Below are 13,382 nucleotides of genomic sequence, written 5' to 3' on the forward strand. Positions count from 1 at the left end.
CTATTTATTTTTGAGAGACAGAGAGAGACGGGGGAGGGGCAGAGAGAGAGAGAAAGACACAGAATCTGAAGAGGCTCCAGGCTCTGAGCTGTCAGCACAGAGCCCGATGCGGGGCTCAAACTCACAAGCCGTGAGATCATGACCTGAGCTGAAGTTGGACGCTTAACTGACTGAGCCACCCAGGCGCCCCGCGTGAATTATTTCTTTGATGACTTTCTCCTCTCCATTTTTTTAGTTCTCTCTTCTACAATGTCTATTATTCAGATGATACGTTTTGAGGCTGATACTCTTGATTTTCTTTCTTATTTTCCAGCACTATATATATTTATTTTTTAACTCTACTTTTGGGGCAGCGGCCTCAATTTTATCTTGTTTCCTCCATTAAAATGTTCCTTTCTGCTATCATATTTAAAATTTTAAGAGTACTTTAAAAATAGTACATCATTCCTTCTTTCAAGGATGCAATCTCTTCTCTTAACTCTCGAAGATATTCATTCACCAATTTATTCAGAGGGGCAGGTTTATAATCTCTTTGTATAGTGTCTGGTTCCAAGTAGCTTCTTTCTGTCTGTAGTGGTGAGACTTTCAAGTTACAGACCCTTCTTAGTTGTCTGATGATCCTTGGTTGTTTGCTCATAGGTAAGAATGGAACACTCATTAATAATTTGGTGGGGGGGGCACCTGGGTGACTCAGCCAGTTAAGTGTCTGACTCTTGATTTTGGCTCAGGTCATGATCTCATGGTTCGTGGGATTGAACCCTCCCCCCCCCCCGCCCCCCCAAATGGCCTTCACGCTGACAGCACGGGAGCCTGCTTGGGATTCTCTCTCTGCCCCTTCCCCGCTCACACGCACGTACATGTGCTCTCTTTCAAAATAAATAAACATTTTTTTCAATTAAAAAAATTGGGGCGACTGGGTGGTACAGTCAGTTAAGCCTCCGACTCTCGATCCCTGCTCAGGTCATGATTTTACAGTTCCGGAGTTTGAGCCTCACATCAGGTTCTATGCTGATGGCGTGGAGCCTGCTTGGGATTCTCTCTTTCTCTCTGCTCCTCCCCGCTTGTGCTCTCTCATTCTCAAAATAAATAAATAAACTTTAAAAATTAAAAAAAAAATTAAAACAATTATTTGGAAGCTTTGTGCACATAGATAGGACTTGTCAGTTATGCTTTCTGTACAGGGAGATATGATTGGACTTGTTCATGTAAGTTTCTTCTCTCAGGCTGGTCAGGTTCCCTAGAGATGAATCTTCCAAACTCCTGCCTGGCGGGGAAGGGCTATTGCCTTTCTGGAAGTAGCAGAGGAGAGGATCTCAGAGTCTAAGTGTTTTTTATATAAGTATTAAACCAATCCTCCTGTTTTTAGTTTCATCGCTTCCCCCACTAAAGGTACCTGATGTTCACCAACTACCAAGCTTTTTGAGGGTTCTGGGGTGCAAACACAATCGCTGTGCAGCTTTTCCGATCACTGGCTCAGGACTCAGCTTTAAGTCGGATACATCCATTCACACTTGCCTTTCTCATTTCCAGCTTCCCCAAATTTTGTGGCTATTATCTCTTCTTTTCCCTGCTTATGGTGCTTTTGGTGTTAAGACTTAAGGAAAAAAGAACCCCCCTTGCTGCCCCTCTCTGTCTTCCCTGAACTGGGAGCAGCTCTTCTTCCACAGCCCCTCATCCCCTGAAAACCTACGCCTGCGCAAAGTTTGCCTTCGCCCCCTTCTTGGGCAGGAGCACCTCTTGGCTGTTGAGTGGATCGCTGTCCGCGGTGGTGCTAAAACCACAGGAGACACTGACATAGAGAGCCTCAGCAGCTTGGCAGCCCCACGTCCCCTGACCTCACTTATTCCCAGCCGCAGCTTCCGACCCAGCGCCATTTCAAGGGACATTGACACAGCAGCCAAGTTCATTGGGGCTGGGGCTGCCTTGGTAGGGGTGGCTGGCTCTGAGGCTAGAATTGGGACTGTGTTTGGGAGCCTCATCATTGAACCCCTCCCTGAAGCCAAAGCTCTTCTCTTACGCCATTCTGGGCTTTGCCCTCTGGGAGGCCAAGGGGCTCTTTGGCTTGATGGCAGCCTTTCTCATCCTCTTCACCATGTGAAGGAGCCATCTCCATTTTCCATAGGTTTTTCTCCCCTATCTTATCTGCCCTGTATGTTCCTTTTCTGATATCTCCCCAGGCAGCCTGGGGTTGGCTCAGGGTTTGACAGAGGGAAAACAAATAAATGATGTATTAGTAAGAAAAGGAAAAAAAAAGAAACCCCAAACCCTGTATTATCATTTTACTCTTGTGGTAGTTGTGAAATATGCTACCAGCAGCAAAACGCCCCTAAATGACACTTAACAGAGTTTGCTCTTTTGAATTGCATGTTCTGATGGGTAGACTTTAAGTACAGTGAGGAGAGGAGAGTTCCATCACCAAATCAGGAAAAGCCGGAAGGAACCATCTAGATGATTTTTTTGAAGAATCAAGACCCTGGGAGAAAAGAGGCTGGATGGACGCTGTCCACCCTGGAACATGACTGCCTAAGGTCTGAGAACAGAAAGTCTTTAGAAGAGTTTGCAGACTCTATCAGCTAACGAGCCAGATTTACCACAGAGTAACTGCCTGGTCACTGGTGATAACATGGAGAAACAATAATGGCACCAAAACAATAAATAAAGAGGAGGGCAGGGCTTAGAGCCCGGGAGGGCTACTGCATCTGTTGTCTGGCACAAATAATTTCTCTTTGCTCTGTCGAAGCTGGCTTTTGCTATCTCCTTTCTATTTCTCTTTAAACGTTTCTCGAGGGGCGCCTGGGTGGCGCAGTCGGTTAAGCGTCCGACTTCAGCCAGGTCACGATCTCGCGGTCCGTGAGTTTGAGCCCTGCGTCGGGCTCTGGGCTGATGGCTCAGAGCCTGGAGCCTGTTTCCGATTCTGTGTCTCCCTCTCTCTCTGCCCCTCCCCCATTCATGCTCTGTCTCTCTCTGTCCCAAAAATAAATAAACGTTGAAAAAAAAAATTAAAAAAAAAACAAAACAAAAAAAAACGTTTCTCACATAGATCTCAGGTGGGGAAAAGAGGTCTAGGTCTAACCACACTAGAAACGCAGCAATGCAGCGAAGTTAATACCTGTTTATGATCTAATCTACTTATAAATCCAAACAACCATCACCAACAGGCAACTGATATAAAAGAGAAATGTTGTCTTCTACATTTACACCATTTACTTTACATGGTATACAAGTTTTCATTCTGGGGAGGTTATTAGAGGAATAATAACACCTTATTTACCATTTTCATCCACCCTCGGAACAAAAGAGGAAATAAGTCAGAATAAACATATGAGAGATTAAGTCAAATATAAACAAGATGATGAAAATGACTCTTGTCAAGGGATATTTCTAAAGTACTGGAACAGGTTATAGCAGTAAATGAAAGATTTTTCTCAGCAGGATATTCATTTTCTCATTTACTGATCGCCTCATATCCTTTAATCCTCCCTTCCCTCCAAATCTCAAACTTCTCATTTCCTGTTTCCCTGAAAAGTATCAGGTTTTTTTTTTTTCTGTCACCTTATCAAAAGCTTCAATATGGCCACAACTCCTTTTTCTTCACTTCCCTCCTCAACAAGTCCCACTGACCATGTGACCACTTGCCTCTTAAACCTATCTTCTTCTCCTTTACATTCTCCTACTTTTGCTATGGTTTAGAGCTAATGTCGCGCTCGCTCAAACCACTGTGAAAGCCTCCTTACTGACCCCATTGTCTCTAAATTCTCCTTCCTTCCAGACACACTGAATAGAATCAGAAGCCTAATCACCCAAAAGCGTAGCACTTACCAAACCTTCATTAGCTCCTTGTTGCTGATTTAATAAAATCAAAATTCTACGGCCCACTGTTCAAGATTATCCATGAGACATCAATAACAGAGTATAGCGTTTAAGAGCACAGATGTTGTAGCCAGGGTACCTGAATTCAAATCCTAGAAGCTCTGCCTAGGGTTAAATTAAATTTCAATTTGGCAAACATCCATTGACGTCCTGGTATTTATAAGATAGCTTCAGTTGCATGGGCATTTAAAATGAGTGACTATCAGAATGAGCTCAACAACCCAAGGGTGGAGGAAGATGTATACATGAAATGAATACCATATCTGAAGTGCAGACAAACATACATAAGAGGATTCAGAGAAAGGAGTGATTTAATTTTCCAACAAAATCCAAAAATATGACTTTGCCATGTTAGAACACAGATAAACATAACGCTCATCTCCTTTTCCCTAGTCTCATCCTGCTCCTAATTCTAATGTCTTCTAGGATTCCTACTAGGTGACCAGTTGTGTCACCTGATTTCTTTTCTGAAGTACAGGCCTGCATGGAGAGCCAGTCTTACCATCATTGAGCCAATGGTCTGTGCCCTGCTGAAGATTCTGGAGTCCTGACGTGATTCCAGGGACTTGAGAACAATGTACATAAACCCCACCCACCTCCCATGGGTTTCCCCCTAGCTCTGCATTTTGAAATCTCACCTTCCTTCAACACCCAGATCAAACACCAAGTTTTCTATGAGGCTTTCCAGGATGCTCCTTGTCAGAAGAAATCTCGTTCTCTTTTATGTTCGCTAGACTGTATTTCCCCTAGGGATAGGATTGAGTGTCATTCACCTTTCTATGCCTCACACAATATCCTGTACATAGTGGGCTTGTACACACTTGCAGACTTGAAATTCCTGGCTTCTGAGAAGGTAGGAATGCATAAACTCAGAATATACATGCCTTAAAAATATTTACAGAAAGCATTTTACAGTGTTGTCTATTAATTCCGACATCTGGGCCACCTATAGGTCTGCTTCTATTGACTATTTTTTCTGCCAGTTATATTTTCCTGCTTCTTTATGAATCTTGTAACTTTTTATTATATGTCAAATGTTGTATGTGAACAAAGAATGGCAATACATATGCCTAGAAAAGGGCACGTCCCTTCCTCTGTCAGGCTGCTAGGATTGTGAGCTGAGTCGGTTTAATTTGTAGCAGAGCTAGGTCTGGGCTTTGTTGTCTCTTTGGTTAAAGTCAGTTCATCACTGGTTTCAAATGTTTCGAGGATAGGGTCAAGACTATCTCAGTAGTGCTTAGGATCTGACCATAGTGAGACTCCAGATATCTCTGTCTATGCTGTATCGCCCAGCCCGGCTTTTTGAGCTGCTGCGGAGTGCTCTTTACTCTTGGTGGGCCGCTTCTATGCACTCCGTGAAAGGCCATTGTGCTTTAAATGGGTCTTTTTCTATCCTCCTGCCTTGCTCTCAGATTTCTGTGTAGTATGTTACTGCTGGGTACTCCCTGAATGCTCTCTGTAACTGAGTAGGGACGGGGTGTCTTTCTCATCTTTCTACCCTGCCCTCAGTTGTTAACTTGCTGTCACTGTGTGTACTAAGCAATGTCCTCATGGGAAAGAATTAGGGGTGGGTGGGTACATATTTGCTCTGTGATTTAGTTTCCTTGTAGCCAGCCAGCCTGTAGCCTTCAAAAGTTTTGTATGAAGCTGAGCTACTTTGTCCTTCTCTTCACCTAGAGGTCTACCCCTCCTGCTGTTGTGCCTCTAGAATGAAAGCAGCTGTGCATTTCTTTCTTTCCTAGGAAGAGCTCGTTCCTTTCTGGAATTTAGTTTAATGTAGAATACTTTGTATTCTTAGATATTACAATTTTTGTTTACTAAGCTATATTTGTTATTTATCTAGCTTATTCTTGTTGTTTGGGTGGGACTGACTGTTATCATGAGACTATACCACTCCTTTCAACAAATCAGCCTGTTGAGTGCTAATCCATTAAACCCTCCATCTAGAGCTGTAAGAATGGCAACAGATTCCTTTTTGTTCCCTTGCCCACCTCCTAGCACTGATACCACAGTCTTAGGGACACTCTGGGGCACCCCATCTCCTCTGGAGATGAAAAGAAGGACTGTGAGGAGGCCAGTTCAACTGAACACTGCTCTGTTTGTGTCGGTGCAGACACATGGCAATGCACAGGGCAGGGAACACTCCTCCCCTCTGGGAAAAGCACCAACACTAACGTAGGTCTTGGCTAGGACTGGCCACCCCTCCCAGGCTTCTCTCACACAGTCTGCTCCCCATATTTTAGGTCCAGCCATTCCACAGAACTTGAATAACCAAGGGAGCCCGCAGGCAGCCAGAGGGCCAAGGGTGTGGGCTAGCTAGTGGGAAGGGTGGACTAGCTTGTGACTACACAGGAAAACATCCTTACTGCTTCTCCAGCGCAGCTCTTCTAGTCCTTAAAAGTCAGACGTGAATACTGAATCGTTTCTCCATTTATCCAGAATATATATGCCTGGTGAGTCAGTAACCAAATTTCTCTGATTATTTACCACTTAATGGATAAGAGCTCTGGACACAGAACCTTACTTTTTCCTCTGAAGGCAGAGAAATAGTTGCAATAGGCTGGTTATAAGAAATGGAATTTAGGGGTGATTATCTTTACTTCCAAGCAGAGTTTTTGGAATTGGAAGCCAATATTATATCCCAAGGAGATACCTAGGACTCTCTGCTTTCCCAACTAGGAAAAGAAGAGCTATGCTTACCATCTAAACTGGACATAGGCTCTAAGTCAGCAGGAAGCTGTTTGACCAGTGTACCCAGCTTCTGTGAGCTAAATCCCCAAACTACTCACAGAAAGAAGCCAGAGTTAGACTTAGGAGGCTTTTCAGTCCCTATCGCTGTACCAACAAGGGTGATTGGATTCTATGAAACAGACAAACATCAAATGGGGTGGAGGGGGAAAGGTCACAAATAGCCACAATTCTTGATATTGTCTCACTTGCTGGGGTTGATGGACACCGGCCTTGGTCAGGCACTTAAATAGGAAACAGTACCTGATGGTAAGACCAAGTGTAGATTAGATTTGAGGTCTGGTGGCAATCTTACAGCCAAGATGGGTGGGGGGCTAGCAAATGTGATAACCCTGGCCCTAGGTTCCCTAAGAGCTACAATGACTATGGATCAAAACAAAAGGAATATTTTGAGAATATAAGTACTTTAGACAATGCTCTCATTGGATGGCTGTGCAGCCAAGGGTACTGCATGACATCTGTTCCTGAAAGTCAAATTACTCTTGGTACTTCAAGGGGACACGGAAAAGAGTAGATAAAGTTTGGTCTAGGATCAGTCCAAGATAGAATTAAATACATAAAGAGACTCAAAATTGATCTGTCCTCCTGGGGAGGCTAACTTTAGGGCTGGCACGGGACCAGGTTGACCTCAAAGCGTATATACTTCTATGGACCAGAATACATTCCTGATATTGCTCTAGTCTTAAAATTGTCCATAACTTCCTTGGAACAAAACCAGCAACTAGCTTAGAGTTTAGATACAGATTTCCTGACTTCCACCCTCAAGAATATTCTTACCTTCTTGGATGAGATGCAATAGGTTAAACCGTATGAAATTGTCGATTTTGTAGGTAAAAAATGGTTACACATGGGTATTTCTATATGGTTCAATGTCAAATATGGTTATGTTCGTGTCTGGACTATGCTTTAGCCCTTATTTGCTAGAGAAGTGTGGTAGTGGATTCTATGCTCTTAATAGAAGGAAAACTCAATAGGAAGAAACAGAGTCAAATGACAGAAATGACAACTTGTCCCAACCTTGTCTGGTGCATTTGAGCAAGGAATCATGTTTTGAACTCAAGTCAAAGTTCCAAAGATATCCCATTCTTCATGTGTCTTTTATACTTTCTTCAGGACCATTCCTGGAGGTGAGCCACTCAGCTTTATACAGCCAGCTCAGGCTGCCCTAAAGGTCACTCAGACAGCCATGGAGATGTGGGTTCCTAATGAGAGAATTAGTGATGTTCCGTCTCTGGTCCCTGAAGCAAGTGGACTCACTTGCTCTCCTTTGTTAACAAGGTGGTAATCTCCTAGATCTGTGTAATATGGTAGTCACTAGCCATATGTGGCTACTAAGTACTTGAAATGTGGCTAGTCTAAATTGAGATGTATGGTAAGACCACCAAGATTTAATACCAGATTCCAAATACTTAGTATGAAAAAAAATCGTATCTTACTATAACTTTACATGGCATACTGAAATAATATTTTAGATATATTGGGTTAAATAAAATGTTATTGTAATTAATTACACCTGTTTTACTTTTTAAACTGTGTCTACTAGAAAATTTTAAATTACATATGTGACTTACATCATATTTCTATCGGAAAGCGCTGTTCTAAACAGGAAACTTTTGGTCAATGAAATGTCAGCTTTGAAGAGCTGGAGTTCATTAGTTGCTGCAGCAATCACAGTTGGTCCGTGACCTGGGAAAGCTATGGTGTGCAGTTAAACTTCAGCTTATCCTTCCCAAGATGGCACCAAATGTGGTAGAATTGTTGGATGCATGCATCGAATTATCAGCCACAGACCTCAGAAAGCATTCAAGAGATTAGAGGATAAGTGATTAAAAAAAAAAAAAGATAATGAAAGAGTCAGAATGAAATTGGGCAACTGTGTGATGTTCAGTTTTGCAAATGAATCAAGGCCATGTAGAAAAACCAACATTCTACTCAAGTACTGCCAAAGTTCTCAAAGTCAGTAAGTAACCTCTCCTGCTCCCCACCCCCATGTGGCCTCAGAGCACTCCAAGAGCAAGGGGGAGTGCAGTGCCTGCTTCATTACATGTCTGTGGTTTGGCAGAAACCACAGCAAGCTAGCCTGATCTGGCCAACAAAGCCAGGCACTGGGAGGAAAGGATGAACTGCACAGAGTGAGAGATTCAGAGGAAGAGGGGGTAGGGTGGAGAAGACGCCAATGTAAATTTTTTAAGCTAAGACTTTGCCAAGTCTTAATCAAGAGTAAAGATCACCTAGAAGAAGGGACCCTAAAGGACAAGGTAACCAGAGTCTGATACGAAATTGGAGGAGACGTACAATTAGGAAAATTTCTTTGGCCTCCTTGATATTTTGGCAGCAAGCTCACACCAGGATCCCAGCGCATAAGAAAACTAATGGTTTCAGTGACTTGTTGAAGACACTTCCTAAATTTCAGTTTGAATCACAGAACTATCTGGTTAATTTTGTTCGTCTCTCAAATGCTGAGGCTAATTTTGTGAATGGCTATGGGCTGGGGACCCAAAGTGCGAACTGAATTATTATAGATTTGCTTACATGCTATTACTGGCACCACTGAAAAATCAGAGAATATAGTCCCGGCAACTTTGAAGCCTATCACTTTAGGGCATCTGTGGCAACATCTAGGTGATGAATTTTTACTCAGATGCAACTGGGAAGTTTATGACGGTTAAGACCACAAATTTTGAAGACATTTCTTAGAGATCTGAAGTAAAAGCCAAGGAAATTAGACCCCAGTGCCCTACTGTACCTTGACCATTCTGTAAAATTCAGAAATCACAGATTTCCCCTGTGGTCTTTTTCTTTTAAGTCACTCGGCTCATAATTTCTACAGTGACCGCCAAAGTTCCCTGTGGCATCTAACGGGGGAACAGCGTAGATAAACACTGGGCCGCCATACCACCGACAATATGAAACATCATCCTAATGTACTCACTGAGCGAAGACTTGTGTTATTTCCGATGATGCCTTATATAACAGAAAAGTGAGAAAACTTCTGCTTGTCCCCAGTTTTAGCTCACCTCAACTCTTGCTCAAGTTGGAGCCACGATCAGCAGGTCCACCTGAGCTCACTCCCCTTTTCTAGAAGGCCTGAGGTTTTTGAGTGGTGGTGACAGGGTCACAGGCCCAGTCCTAGGCAGAACCCCACTCAGTCCAAATAAAGACATATGTTTTTCTTTCATACCCTATGCCTGAATCTGTACAGGTGTCACCTAAAAGCAAGTATGCTTTTAGAGAGAGCTAGCCTGGTAGCATGGAGTCCTTCATTGGTCTGGAAAATTGGATGCCCTTGCAGTGGTGTACAAAATTCTGTGCATAGGTGCACTTTTCTGGCCTTGGACCATACTTTCAGATTCTCAGGTGTCTATGGCCTAGGAAAAAAGTTTCTTTAGATTATTGTCTTGCCTCAGAGCACCATGCTTCAAGCATTGCCTTCTTGATTCTGGCATTTAATCTTTGCTCCGAGGTTAAAAGAGTTTCTTAAGCCTAGACAGACCAAATTGTGTCCTCCCTACCTAATCTTTACACTGAAGCCATAATTCCCAATGGTTACATTTGGAGATAGAGCCTTTAGGGAGGTAATTCAGGTTAAATGAAGTCATTAGAGTGGAGACCTAATCTGATAGGGTTGGTATTCTTATAAGCAGAGGAAGAGACACCGGAGAGCTCTTTCTGTGCATGCGCACAGGGAAAGGTAACGCAGAGACACTGAGAGAAGGTCTACAAGCTTGAGAGAGGTCTCACCAGAAACCCAACCTGACGGCATCTCAACCTCGTGATGTTAGCCTTCAGAACTGTGAGAAAATAAGTTTCTGTTGCTTAAGTCTCCGAGCCTTTGGTATTTTGTTGAAGCAGCCTGGGCAGACTAATATTACAATTAAGTGATGAAAACTAGCTTATTCTTTATTGCTACACCAATACCCCCAGCAGGCTGCCTTGGACACTGTCCACCTCCATGATCCAGACAAGTTTTCAATTCAGAGATTTACTCATTTAAGTTTTTGATCGTAATACCACAGGCCATTACAGCTGAACTAAAATACCCAAATCCGTCAGCCAGGCTCAGTGGAATCTATGGACTGAGAAAATCAAGGAGTCAAGCAAAGTGGAAGGAATTATTGCTTTGACTTGGCAGCAAAATAATCCTGGCGAAACTCCACCTTTTTATGATGCAATCAGGTTCTGTGCGTGCTCCTCTAATGACACGACACACAATCATTCAGCCTCGCAAACAGCTTGTATAGCACTTTGTGGAACAAAATGGATGCAACAGGATTAGAGGTATCAATATGTTTTATTGGGATCTTAATGTGGGAAAGGGTAATTGCAGGGTGGCGGGCGAGAGACAGAAGTGAGAATAGAAGGGGAAGACATGAGAGACTGTTTCCGAGGTGTGGTTTAAAGCCCTGCCATGTCAGCTGGCAGGGCCAGAGCAAAGCAAAAAAAAGAGCAGAAAGTTGAGCTGTTTAACGGGAGTCTCCTTAATTAGGACCAACTGTGGGTGAGGAATGCTGAGTCGGCCGGCCACAATTTGTTTGAGTTTTCTCTAGTTTCAGAGATTTCCCTTTTTGCCCGCCCCCCACCCCAGCCTTTCCCCTCTACTGTTTTTGCAGGGGTAGGAGTGAAAAAACAAGGTAACTTTCCTCTCTTTCTCGGATGTGTCCAAATGAGGAAAATTTAAATCCCCCACCGAGTAAGAGGGGACTCTCTCTCAAGAAAACGGGAAAATTCTCAGGCATGTCGTCGAATTCACCTTCAAAGAATAAGCGGCAGCCCTTTGAGGGCAGGCTCTGGAATACTGGATATGCGCCTCTGTCTCCACTGCTCTTTATTACCGGAGGTGAAATCAGTTTGTCTTAGCCTCGGTTTTCCCAAGTATAAACAGGTAATTCAGCACCTACAGAGCAAAATGTTTGGAAAGTTGAACGTTGGGGAGAAGAATTTTGGTTCTGAACTTGGGCAAAAAATATATCTTGACAAAAACTAAAAAGTCACGAAATTAAAAGGAGCCTGGGTGACTCAGTCGATTAAGCATCAGACTTCGGCTCAGGTCATGATCTCAAGGTTTGTGAGTTTCGAGTCCGCAGTCAGGCTCTCTGCTGTCAGGGTGGAGCCCGCTTTGGATCTCTGTCCCCTGCTCTCTCTGCCCCTCCCCTGCTCCTCTCTCTCTCTCTCAAAAATAAACATTAAAAAAACATTTTTAAAAATACGAAGATGAAATGAAATGAAGATGTCAATTGATAAAAGCAATCTTAATTTGAGTTTCTGTGTTTTTATCACAGAAGAGTCGGAAGGAGGCTCTAAGAATAGTCACTAGGGTATTATTTCGAACAAACATTTCCTTTTCTTCCCCAAACTGTCACAGATGTTCCATCTTAGAGATTTTTGGAAAGGGATGAAAATGATATTTGATTTAAAATTTCATAAGATACTTCCCGTTTCCTTCCCACTTCTCACCATATTCTTCCCGGGGCCTTTTTTAGGAGGCTGTCACACAACTCCAAAATCCTTGGCTAACTGAAAGGAAATGATAACAACAAGCGTCTGCATTTCTCCATTTTCTTAGAGAGGTCAGGAGTTAAGAGACAACTGACAATATTCTGAAATGTAGGAAAGGTTCAGGTTAAATGCCTAGAGCGGGGCTTGGCAAGTTTTTGTCTGTAAAGGACCAGACAGTAAATAATTTAGGCTTTGGGGGCCATATGGTCTCTGTTGCAACTACTCAGCTCTGCCATTGTAGCACGGAAGCACTCATTGACTGTATGTAAACAAATGAATGCAGCTATGTTCCAAATAACTTTATTTATGGACAATGAAATTTGAATTTCACGTAATTTTCACGTGTCACAAAATATGACTCTTCTTTTGATTTTTCCCCCCAATCACCTGAAAACAGGAGAACCATTCTTAGCTTTTTGGGCTGGGCAAAAACAGGCAGTGGAGCAGATACAGTCCAGAAGGCCCAAGTTTGCCGACCGCTGGGCTAGACCAAACTAAAAAGGAAAAGGAAAAGAAATAATAATTCCTCAATTGACAAGTCCTGGGCCACAAAGCAGTTTTGGACCAAGAAGGACCCCCACTTTTATTCCCTGTCAGTGCCTTTCTGATCTAACCTGTTCAGTTGACAGTCAAAACCAGATTTTTCAACCAGCAATACCACTGGCTCGGTTTTGACTCAGGGAAAAAAAAATAGGGGGTGGGGGAGCGGAGGGGGAGTCGCTGGTGAGAGGCGGGGGAAAAGAAAAAGAAAACACACTCGTATTGTTTGCACCTCACCCCCAATCCTCCAGCAGAATCAGGCAGTACCACTAAGTAAGATGGGATTCAAACATATTTGCAGCTTTTACAATGATTTATGCAGGACTCACTGGCAGAAGCAAAAGCCTTTTGTAGTTAGAAACACAAAACCTGCTACACAGACCTGTTGGAGGAAGTCCTATAATTTTTTTTTAATGTTTGTTTATTTTTGAGAAAGAGAGAGAGACAGAGCGCAAGCAGGGGAGGAGCAGAGAGAGAGGGAGATACAGAACCTGAAGCAGGCTCCAGGCTCAGAGCTGTCAGCACAGAGCCCGACGTGGGGCTCGAACTCACAAACTGCAAGATCATGACCTGAGCCAAGTCGGATGCTTATCCAGCTGAGCCACACAGGCGCCCCCGGAGGAAGCCCTATAGAGTGCACATGTCCTGTGTACGTTTCTGTTATGATTATGGCAACAGAGAGTCAAGTCCTGCCACTCACCTTCCGATCTCAAATCGCCCTGTTAGCT

At 43.3% G+C, this 13,382-nt stretch overlaps 1 protein-coding gene and 1 pseudogene across 6 annotated transcripts in view; one reads left to right on the forward strand and one right to left on the reverse strand.

Moving 5' to 3' along the window:
• The window catches only part of NAV1 (neuron navigator 1), a 173,195-nt gene that overhangs the window by 35,018 nt on the left and 124,795 nt on the right, over positions 1–13,382 (reverse strand). The window lies entirely within an intron of this gene.
• Positions 1,574–2,098, forward strand: LOC124510345 (ATP synthase F(0) complex subunit C2, mitochondrial-like; annotated as a pseudogene).

The sequence above is a fragment of the Lynx rufus genome, unplaced genomic scaffold (genome assembly GCF_022079265.1).
Source record: "Lynx rufus isolate CCGP_SWC_20201006 ecotype Redwood Valley unplaced genomic scaffold, mLynRuf1.p SCAF_15, whole genome shotgun sequence".
Lineage (NCBI taxonomy): Eukaryota > Metazoa > Chordata > Mammalia > Carnivora > Felidae > Lynx > Lynx rufus.